The following is an 11,625-nucleotide window of genomic DNA, read 5'->3' as shown; positions in this document are numbered from 1 at the left end:
CTGCTTGGGTCCCAGCCTCAGCTCTGCCCATTCCTGGCCGGGAGACTTTGGTGACTTACTTAATTTCTCCGTGCCTCAGTTTTCTCGTCTGTTAAATGGGGATATATATTCCTGGTTCTCACTTCAAAGGATTACCAAGATTGAGTTAAAACATGAAATACTAATAATGCAGTTGGTGCTTAATAAATAGGTGTTGAATGGATGAGGACTTTAGAAGAAAACATCCCAAGGAGAAAAGCAGAGATTATATTTTTATTTTTGTAAGTGAAATGGCAAAATCTAGATAAGGAAAGGCCTGGCTTCATTCCAGTACAGTCCATTCAAATTGGTGGGAGAGAAGTTACTGGAAGGAATATATTAAAAACCCATGAAAAACGATCCCCTTCTCTGCTTGTTGAACCCTCCCTCGGGGCAGTTGAAGAGCCCCTGACTGCCTGCCCTGCTGGCTTCTCCTCCTCCCCGCAGTCGCTGTGGCAGCAGCTCACGCTCTTTGCTGCTCTTTTTTCCTGTGTGGCGCTCAGGCGTGGGAACAGCCCCCTCTGAGACAGACACACAGGCCCCTTTGAGTTGGACAGGTCTGGGCCAAGCCCTGTGCGGCCACTCTCCAACTGGGCCAGGCTGAGCCACCACAGGGTCAGACGCAGGCCCAACCATCAGGAGCCCTCAAGGCCTTGGCCCTGGACCTGCAGACCACATTGGCCTTCGGGAAGCACGGACTTGGGGCACGAAGGCCCGTGTCCCCATCTTGATCCAGTGGGAGGAGCTACCTCATGAATTTGGGTTGAAATGGGGGCTTCTGGACGCTGAGTGCGCTGGCTGTGGGTGGGAGGGCCACGCTCCGAGGGGCTTTGCGCTTCCTCCTCCCTACCTGGCTCGCTGTCTCTGGTCCCAAACCCCCGGGTGCTGACCAGCTTCTCCTTGGGCCCCTGCCCCATGAGGCTGTTGGTCACTCTTCCTGGGCTGGGTGCCGAGGGTCCCCGCCTGCCTCCTTCACACGCTGTCCTTGGAAAACCACGTGCCTCGCTGGGCCACGGTCCGCCTTTCTCTTAGGTTCATGCGTTTTATTTAAAAAGTGGTTTAATTCACGTGCTAAGTCATAGGTTCTGGGACTCGTCTTGACAGAGATCACGGAGTGTAATCTGCTCCATTCGGGCCCAGGGCCTCCTCCTCCCGCCTCCCCTCCCGCTGTCCCCTCCCCTCTGCTCAACGGCTTCTTCCTTCTGCTTATCCACTCACTGCTTGTTAATCGGTGCTTTCTAGATGGACATGAAGGTGACGGTCCTGTGGCAACAAGAGCGCCATTCGGTCCCTTTTGGTCCACAGTTCCTCCCTTTCCTGGCCCTCCCCACCCGCCTCCTTCCTCTACCCCCTGGTCTCCTGGTATTTTCATGGGAGCCCCCTGGCTGTGTCAAGGGCACTGGCTTAGTGCAGGCCCCACGCAGGCTCCGCAGCAGGTGCCCCTGCCTGGACACTTGGCAATGTCTGGGGACATTTGACTGCCACAGTTGGGGATGTGTGACTGGCATCTAGGGGCCGAGGCTGGGATGCAGCTCAGCGTCTGCCGACACAGTGAAGAGGCATCCGGTTCAAGTGCCATGTGCACTGCCCCCGGCCTGCCCTGCTCTGAAGAGCCCTGCCAACTTCTCCCTGGTGACAACAGCCCCCCGGTGGCCTCTGGGCTGCTACTGCCCTACACCAGACTTGCTTCCCTGTGGCAGCAGCAGGGCCTTTCCAAAAAAGTCCACCTGTGCCGTCCCCACCGGTGCTGCTCGGTGGCACCAAGGGGGAAATGGCACTGTCTCCCTGGTCTTCAGGCCCCCACAGCCTTTGCTGCCTCTCGCCCCCCATGCCCAAGTCTGGCCCACTTCTTGTGCTCGGGAGCCTGCGCTGGGCCCCAACTGCCTAGAGGGCTCCCCACAGACCTTGTTGTGGCACCACCTGGTCACTCAGGGGCTTGCCTGTCTTGTGCCTCAGAAAGCTGCCGGAGGCCAGGCACAGGCGGGCCCTCTTGCAATCTTAGCAACTCAGGAGACTGAAGCAGGAGGATCACAAGTTAGAGGTCAACTTGGGCAATTTAGTGAAACACTGTGTCAAAATTAAAAAATAAAAAAATGCCTGGGGGTGTCACTCAGTGGTAGAGCACCCCTGAGTTCAATCCCCAGTCCAAAAAAAAAAGAAAAGAGCAAGCTGCTGGTGAGAGCTGGGGGTGGGGGCGACACTGCTCATAGCCAGAGCAGCTACTCCTACGGCAAGTCAGCTGTTTTCAACATCTGGAGACTCCTGGCGCCTGGTCTGGTTTGCTTCTGGCAGCAGCTGTGGGCTTCCCCCTTCTTTGTGATCGGGGGGTGGGAGTTGGGGAGGGTCGGGAGGGACACGGAGCTCAGGAGTTCTTCTTCACTGATTTTGGCAGCCTAAGGGTTGGGCTCCTGGCATGTCACCCAAGGTCCCCCATCTGGGGCTAAGCCCAGGCCTGCTCTCCTGACTGCCCCTCTCAGCCCCCTGCCAGCTCAGGCCCCCTGCCCGGACTGCTGTCTCAAAACCCTGTCCCTTCTCCCCTTGGCCAGGTGGGGAGACTGCAGGCGTGGATGCCTGCCCTGCGCCAGGCGTGGGGCTGGGCTCTCCACAGGGTCCTCCCTCTGCTAGTGCAGTCACCATGCCTGAATTTCAGGTGGGCTTTATGTACCCGTCACGTAGACAAATACACAAGTCACAGAGATTAAGGAATTGGCCAAAGTCATAAGAGGAAAAGGATTCACAGTGGGAACTCGGGCCCGATGACTGCACACGCACTACGCAAGCGCTCCTGGCTGCAGAAGGAGCTGTTCAGGGAGGATGGTGGCGCTGGCCAACATCGGAGGGGGCAAAGAGTGGAGGGGAGGAGGGGGCAGCTCCCGAAGGGCATCGGGCTGGTCTGGAGGTAAAGGCCAGTTTGACTGAGGAATCCCTAAAGTTAGATCTGATCTGACCCCTGTGACTCAGGGTGTGTGTGGCGTATTCAGAGCTGTTGACTCTGTGTTCTGGGGTCTGGTTTCTTTCGGGGAGGCATGGCCTTGTGCATTGTGAACCTAGCCTGTGTGTCCTGAGGAAGGATCTAAGACCCTGGGCAGACCTCTCCTTTCAACCCGAGGTGGCTTCTTCTGGTTCTGGGTTGCTCCTGCCACCAGCCCCTCTGAGCCTCTGAGAATTATTCCACAGTAGCTGGGGACACTGCCCCAGCATTGACTCTCCTCCCAGGGTTCTCTGTCCAAGCCTCAGGGGAGTCGCACCGCGGTCAAGAGCCAGCCAGGCCCCCGCCAGGAGTCCTCTCAAGGAGCCAGAGGGGACGTTCTGGGGAAGTTAGAGTAGGAGGTAGCACTTGCTGTCCCATGGGGAAGACCCTGAGCTTGACACAGGAGGTGGCTGGCCAGGTCTCTGTTGCTTTTGAAGATGGGGAGGGTGGGATGGAGCTGGGGAAGCCCCCTGCTGACCCTTTCTCACCCTGGACGGATCCTTTTCTGGAAGCTCGTGGGTTCTTGCCCTGACTGGATGCCCGGCTGCAGCTCCAAGAGGATCTGAGAGCTCAGGAAACAAGATCTTGAGCAACAGGGACAACTCTGGCTCTCCCACTGAGCAGCTGGATGACCTCGGGCAAACTATCTACTGGCTCTGATCCTGGACTTCCTATCGTGAGAAGGACTGACCCTGTGCCCTTCACAGATACGTCTGAGGATCAAGCTGGGCAATAAAAGAGAAGCGATTAGTCACCAGAGAAATGCAAACTAGAGCCCTGCGAGATGCCACCGCACATGCCCACAGGGCACCACCCTGAAAAAGACTGACCACATCAAATGCTGGCAGCCTCCTGCATTGCATGTGGGACCGCAAAACAGGCAGCCATGTCGGACAACAGTTTCCTAAAAAGTTAATCATCTTCTAAATATCACCAGGCAGAAGGCGAGTTCACGCTGCATGATCCTATTTTGATAACATTCTAGAAAATGCACTCTAGTCATTAGCGGCAGGAGGCAGATCAGTGACTTCCTGGAGACGGAGGGGCGGGAGGGAGGTGTGGGGATGGTGATGGCTTTACAGGTGTCGACACTCCAAACGCATCCATGTGCGCTTTATTAAACGCCAGTTACACTTCAATGGAGCTGCACGTTAAAGGCTTGCTGGTGGCAGCAGGGCAGGTGTGACCCTGCAGGGGCATCTGCCGAGCTGGGCAGTAGTTGCTGGTCGGGGGACCTGGACCAGTGAGCTCAGATTTCTTGCTGCACCTGCTCATCTGTCTCCCAAGGAGGAGTTGGAGGAGAGGCGGGGAGTCCTGACGGCTGCCTGGGGCACTGCCCCAGCGTCCCGTGTCCCAGGCCTGGGTTTCAGAGCTGGAGCCCAGGACAGGAAGGTATTGCAGACCCCTGGGAGGTGCCCAGGAAGCAGTCTGAGAGCTGAGGAAAGAAGAGGGGACATATTGAGCTCTGGTGCCACGTCCTCAGGGCCACTGCTCAGGGCTGTCTCAGGGGCAGGGGAAGGTCTGAGGCCCTCACCTCCATGGGACAGGGCATGGGACACAGGGAGAGGGAAGCTCCGTCCAGGAGACTGTTTCTGAAGTCCAGGGAGCAGAGCAGTCGTAGCAGGTGAGATGACCAGAGCAAGAGGAAATGAAGGGAAGAACCACGGCCTGTGTTTTGTTTCCTGGGGTTGCCATAACAAAACACTGTGGGAATTGATCTCGGAGAGGTTAAGCGACCTGCTTAAGCTAGCACAGCTCTGAATGCTGCAGTTGGAAGCGAGTAAGATGCCCCTGTCTTTTTCCAATAGTCAGTACAGTGTGGGAGTCAGGAAAGCTTCATAGCTGTCCCCTCCCCACGACACACTCAGTATCCTCAGAGAAGGGCAGTCCAGGGGTTGGAGAAAAGGCTAGGGAAGAGTCCTTGAGGAAAAGAAGCAGGTCTGTGGGTGAGGAGAGATGCTTTAAGCAGGAAAAGCCTGTTAGAGGAACACCCAGGCCCCTGGAGCCAGAGAAGACAGTGGACGTAGCTCTGGAGAAACCACTGAGCCACCAGGAGGAAGGAGGGACCCAGTGTGGGCAGGGGCGTCTTCCTGGGAGCTGCAGGCTTGGAAGGAATGCTCAGGGTGGATGGGTGCGGTGACAACCCAAAGACACCAGAGAAGGGCCCTTGACACAGAGCTTAGGAAGATCAGCAAGGAAGGGGCAGCAGGTGACAGGCAGCTGCTCAGGTCTCACCGGGCCACAGAGGTCACCAGGAGGCCCTGCTTTGGGAGAAAAGCCCCAGTACTTAACCTTTCTGGCCCCTGTGGGTGATTAGTTGTGGCTTTTGTTCCTTCTGAATTCTCTATAGCATCCAGGATGGCGAAGGAGCCTAAAATGGATTCGCTTCATTCATTCTTTCAAGCGCTCGTTGATCACCTGTGGAACTTGATCAGCTCGCCCCACTCCAGGCTCCGCAGGCAGGGGGCCCAGCTCCTCCCTGGACCCTGCGAGGCAGTCATCTCCACCCCCTGTCACTTACCCTGTCACTCAACCACCTGCCGCCTCCAGAAGCCACCAGCCTCTGGGTGCTTCTGAGCCTCTGCAGGCCTGGGGCCCTCCTGGCCACGCCTCGGTCAGCCTCATCCAGCTGCCTCCTCCTTCCCACCTCCCCACAGAGCGGGTGGGGCCCCCGCTGGACTCCCAGCCCCTTATGAGCAGGCCTTCAGTCCAACTGATCCTCATGTGTGCGACGGTCGCGGCTTTGCAGACTGGGGCCTCCCAGGACAACGCCATGGTTCTGGGCTTGCCTCCTTCTGCCCCACAGCTGGCACAGGGCCCGGCACAGAATGGAGCTGAGGAAATGTTCACGGCAGAAGGAAATAAAGGGTGCTATGTAGCATGTGTTAGGGTTTGAGCTGTGTCCCCCCAAAAGATACATTGAAGTCTGTTACCTGAATTGTGTCTTCCCCAACATTCAAATGCTGAAGTCCTGACGGCCACTACTCAGAACGCCGCTGTATGAGAGAGGGTCTCAAAGGAAGAATTAAGTAATCCAGCACGACGGGGGCCTTTTAAGAAGGGATGGGGACAGGCGTGCACAGAGGCAGGACCATGTGAAGACACAGAGAAGACAGTCATCTGCAAGCCAAGTAGGGGGGCATCGGGAGAACCAACCCTGCCAACACCTTGACCTTGGACTTCCAGCCTCCAGATGGTGAGAAGATCATTTCTAATAAGCTGCCCAGTCTGTGACATTTGTTATGGCATTTGAGAAAACCAATTCAAAGTCCTAAGACCCAGTGCCTCAGAACAACCCTTATTTGGAAATAGGGTCATTTCAGATGTGGTTAGTTAAGATGAGCTCATACTGGAAAACCAACACGACTGGTGTTCTTACAAGAGGCGCCCATCTGGACACAGAGACCTGGACCAGGGCTCGCCCAGCCCGCCCAGGCAGGTGCAGGGCTTGAGCCCCCTCCGGTCTCCTTGCTGAGGGGACCCTGCTGGGTTAGAGCCCCGCAGCTGATGGGAGGCAGGATGCAGGGCAGCCCTGGGGTCAGCGCTTGCCATCCCGCAGAGCCGAGAACGCCCTGGGGTGGCTGGCTCGTGAGCCATGCCGGCTCTTCCTCCTGCACCGCCGGCAGCAAGGGGGTGTGTGCAGGAACCCCGCCTGCCTGACAGGTGGACCCTTGCCCTTGCCCAGGCTCCTTGCTCTTCTGAGACCCTGACGGTGCTCGCGTGAGAGACCCACTATTCCCCGGATCCTCAGGAGTGGGCACCTCTCCTGAGGCGTGCCCTGCTGGAGGGAGCGGGCGGCACAGTCTACCTGGCAGCCCAGCTGGCAGCCCAGCGGCAGTGCCGCAGAGGCTCTGAGGCTCCTCCAGGAACCCCTGCTGCTCCTCGCTGGTGCCCCACGTGTCTGCCCTCCTCTCGGCTCCCACCTGTGCAGCTGGCTTCGAAGGCCCAGGGCCCGAGAGATCCGTGTGTATCGCCTCCACTGCCCGACCCTGCCCTGGCTCCCAGGAAAGCAAGGTTGACATTGAATACAGCTGAGGAGACTCCGGCCGAGAGGGAGCCTGCTCCTCAGTGAGGTCGCAACATGGGGCGCTTCGAGGTCTGTGACCTGCGGAAGAGGTCAACTCTAACATCTCCCGGGACGGGGCAGGGGGAGGGTTGGGCCGGAAGGAGAAAGGAAGCATGAGAAGGAGGACCACGGAAGGGGAAGAAGACGGAGGAAGCAGTGGAAGCAGAGGGTCCCAGCCCTCGAGGCCCCGGACACAGGTACAGCCCTGGAACTGGCTCCCACCTCAAGAATTTGCGTGGTGACCCACAGAGTCCCAGGATCTCCGCTCAGCCTCCCCTCGAAACCAGCCCTTAGAACCCAGGCTCTGTGATCTGGGCAGGGAACACTTCCCAGGACAGGGACAGAGCCAGAGGGCCATGTGCAGGCGAGGCCAGGCCGCTATGGAGACGCCCACAGCACCCTCCTGGCCACCCAGCCCTCAGTCTTGCCACCGGTCTCCAGTGCCAGACCCATGGCTCCTCGTGTACCGCCTGTAAATGGCGTGTCCACTGCCATCTGCAGTGGCTTCCACCACACACATGCCCACCCCTCTCTGACTGCCTCTGTCCCTAACCACTGAACTACTGTCCGCAGGGCCTGCCCACACGCCTCTTCCTCCAGGAAGCCTTCCTCCGTAGCCTCCACCAGAACAGGTTTCCGCTGCTCTCTCTGCCACACGTGGCTTCCGAGCCGGGGGTGTCAGGAGGTGTGTTTTAATCCAGGCTCTGATGGTCAGTGCTGTGTAGTGACCAAGGGTGGGACTGACATGGACGGTTCTACTCCACTCCTTACTCCACAGGTGACCTCATAAAGCCATCCGAGGCTCAGTTTCCCCATCTGTGACATGGAAATCTTCCTCGTAAAGAGGTTTAACCAGATAACTCACTCAGCACCCAGCCAGGAAGAAGGGACAGTTTCCCAGGCCAAGGTTGCGGCCCTGGGCAAGTCATTCCCTTCCTGGGACTTGCCCTGTCTGTGCCTCCCGACGTCCCCATGCCTTTGACTTTCTCAACCAGCTTCCCTGGCTGCAGGGTCGGAAGTGTCACCCATGGAAGTTCCAGCTGCTGCAGTTTTCCTGTCACCTGACCAAGCTCTGAATACTGTGTGTATATTTTATCTGTCAATTTGGGTCATTGTCTCCTCCGCTCTGGTGCCCGGGTTTAGTCTGGGGGTCCAGTGTTGGCCCAGGCACTAAGCTAGGGTCAGTCCCCTGGGCTCCTCCTCTGCTTTTTCCTCCCCTGAGACATGATGGGAGGAACCATTCCTAAGCCGAGTTGATCTGTTCTGTTGAGAGAAAATAAACCACAGGGATCTATTCTTAGCCTCTCTTAAATAGGCCGAATGAAAAATAGATTTGGAGCAGCCACTTGGGCAGGCAGCCAGATCTCCAAGAAGGCATAACCATAGATTTTGTCTCTACAGGCCAGGAGAGGCAGGGCTGTGAACACGCGGCCACCTCCAGTTCCCTCCCCTGTCAGGGCTGGTGGGAAAGATGGGCATTTCATGGGGAGCTCCACAGAGGGAGAGCTCCCAGCCCATTTTCCTTCCACCTGGAAGGAGCCCCTACTGGGCTCCATTACCCTTCCCATATCACGGAGGAGGAAACCGCGGCGGCTGAGAACTTCTGTGGCTGTGGAGCTGGTTCATGGTAGGGGGATGGAACTGGGGGCCAGTCACATCATCTGGGCCCCATCTCACATTCTCCAGGCAGGCTGAGGCCAAGGCTTCACTTGGTGGTCCACTTGGACCATCCCGAGTCCCTCCAGCTGCCTCTGGGACTGCAGTTGGGTCATTTGGTTCATATTCTTTTGACCTCTAGGGATTGGTTTGGTTCAATAATCTCAAATTTGTCCCCCGTTGACCTTCTGTCTTGGGGATCTCATCAGAACTCTCTGAGGCAAGAATTGTTGCCGGACCCACTGGACTTTGGAGAAAAGGGGTCATGGGAGGGACGGGACTTGTGTGGGAGCTGGCAGGTCCACAGGAAGGACAGAGAACAAACCCAGGCCAGTGCCCTCCGGCTGGCATCATGTCCTCTGCCTCTGGCAGGGCAAGATGAGGGGAACAGGGAGGATGCTCAGCTGCAGAGCTCAGAAGAGCGTAGGCTTAAAACAGGCCTCCATTCATTGTCTTATCAACATGGAGAAACTGCTTTGAAACTTGTCGAGTCCGGGTCAGGCTGTGCGATGCAGAAGGTCCCAGGGCAGAGGGTGGGGGGAGCTGCCACCAAGTCTGTGAAGGTTCTGGAAAAGAAGAAAGGGAGTGTCCACTGCCTTTAGCTCATGACAGAATGGACCCCAACCTTGCTTTCCATGACAAAAGGCTAATTTTGTGCCCAGCATCTCAGGACTTGTTGAAGCTGAGTGACTTGCCAGCTGGCTGTCTAAGGTACAGGTGTTCCCAGCTCTAAGCAGCCCCTGGAGCTAAACGTGGATATTTACACAAAAGACTGGGGTGTGTGTGAGTGTGTGGTGTGTGTGAGTGTGTGTGTGAGTGTGTGTGTGTGTGTGTGTGAGTGTGTGTGTGTGTGTGTGTGTGTGTGTGTTCCCTTTAAGGTAGAATTTAATGACTGGCAGTCAGCTTTAGAGTAGCAACTATGGTTTGCAAAGTGCTTTCACACCACAGTCTCATTTGATCAACCTGTGAGGCAGGATGGTGGCTGTTACTTCCACCTTGACTGAGCGTGGGACTCTACTCCTCTTCTAGGAGTTTCTCTGCATCAGCAGGGGCACTGAAGCCAGGAACACACCTTCCACAGCACTTCAGTGGCATTTGATTTTTAAGAACTTATCACAGAACAACTTTTAGCTACATGAGATCCAAGTCACAAAGATTAGATCATAACTTTCTCTCTTCTGTGGCAAAACTTCTCCAGATCCCAGCTCAGAGGTTGCAGGGTTCAACAACAGCATCCCTGTTCCAGGCACAAGGAGCCAGGAAGCTCATTTGCAAAACTGTGAGAACTTCAGTGTTTTGTGTATTTTATTTTTGAGTTTGATGTTACTATCACTGAATGCTGCAGACTGGGTAACTTGTGAAGAAAATAAATGTATTTCTCCCAGTTCTGGAGGCTGAGAAGTCCAAGCAGTGCCAACACCTCAGAGGACTCTGTGTTGTGTCATAACATAGCAGAAGGGCAAGTGAGCACAAGTATGGGAGAGGAAAATTGGGCTGACCTTCATCTATCAGGAACCCACTCCTTCCATGACTAACCCACTCCATTAATCTACTTACAAGGGCAAAGCCCTTGTGACCTAGTCACCTCCTAAAGACCCATCTCAGTGTGGTTACAATGGCAATTACATCTTCATGTGGGTTTTGGAGGAGACATTGAAATCAAAGCATTTAGTGAAAACCCAGAGATATGGACGTAAATACATTTTCTCTTCCCCTTCCCTAGAATTTCGTTCTCCCACTAACTGGGATGGTTGGCCTGATCTAGCGTCCATTCACCTGCTGAAGGCTGAGTGTGTTTCAGTGTCTGTGCTAGGATCACAGTTAGGACCTCTGTCCCTGTCCCGGGCACTCCTCAGGGTGGTGTCAGAAGGGGTGACAGGTGCGTTGCAGCAGCCACCGTGGTGGGGTCAGTGAGGTGACGGTGGCAGTCGAGGGAGGCCTGTGGGCGCCGAGGGGCCCCAGCCCAGCCTGGGCATGTGGGAGAAGGCTTCCTGCAGGTGGCAGCTGGGGGCAGGCAGCAGAGAGGCCGTGGGGCAGCAAGCAGAGGAGGTGGGTGGGCTTATGGCGGGAGGCAGTTGCCACAACAAGAGTGTGATGTGCTGGGCTCGGGAGGCTGAGGCAGGAGGACCACAAGCACAAAGCCAGCCTCAGCAGCTCAGTGAGACCCTGTCTGTAAATAAAATTAAGAGGCTGGGAGATGGCTCAGTGGTTAACCCCCACCCCTACCCCCACCCCCGGGGTTTCAATCCCTGGTACCAAAAACGGTGCGCATGTTCTGAAGGTAGCTTGGTGGGAGGGAGATCTACACGGCTGTGCCCCAAGGGGCTTTGGGAGTGGGATCACGGGTCATGAGAGCGGCAGACAGTCGGGGAGGTCGGACTGTGTTTGGGGTGCAGGAATGAAGGAAGACTAGAAACACGTAGGTGGTTCTTGTTTACTGCTTAAGGCATAAATGGGAGACGACCAGCAAGAGGTAGGCGTTGATTTGTGTTGGAAGTCAGACAGAAGACGCCCCCTCCTGCCTCTGAATGGGAAGGATGCATGTGGTAGGGTCCTGGGTGCTCTGGGGTCTGAGGGAGGCAGGTGGCTTTCAGGCTCAGCACCAGGATGGGAGGTGAGCAGGGTGTGGGGCGGAGCCAGCCCGCCTTCCTGCCTCTGTGCCAGGCTCCTTGGCGTGGAGGCCGCAGCAGTGTGGGCTCCAGGGGCTGCCTAATGGGCTCCGGCCGCCTTCACATTCCACTTGTTCCTTGGATAATGAACTTGGCCTTGGAGCCCAAAGAAAGCCCCAGTGCTTGTTAAATACACAGGCAGGGCTGTCTGCTCCCAGCACCTCAGGCAGGCCCCTCGCAAGCTCAGCAAGGCGTCTGCGTCTATGCACGCGGCCCTTGGGGACTAATAGAAATCCAACTTCATA

General features: G+C 56.4%; 1 long non-coding RNA gene across 1 annotated transcript in view; it reads right to left on the bottom strand.

The window, feature by feature from the left end:
* Positions 1-9,166: 9,166 nt before the first annotated feature.
* Positions 9,167-11,625, bottom strand: part of LOC124963399 (uncharacterized) — a 63,756-nt gene continuing 61,297 nt past the window's right edge. Inside the window, exon 3 of the long non-coding RNA XR_007104727.1 lies at positions 9,167-9,277. This is a non-coding gene — a long non-coding RNA (uncharacterized LOC124963399). The remainder of the gene's footprint in view (positions 9,278-11,625) is intronic.

Source organism: Sciurus carolinensis, chromosome 13 (assembly GCF_902686445.1).
Source record: "Sciurus carolinensis chromosome 13, mSciCar1.2, whole genome shotgun sequence".
NCBI classification, from domain to species: Eukaryota; Metazoa; Chordata; class Mammalia; order Rodentia; family Sciuridae; genus Sciurus; species Sciurus carolinensis.
The sequence above is the reverse complement of the archived record's forward strand: the minus strand, read 5'-3'. Positions and strand labels throughout refer to the sequence as shown.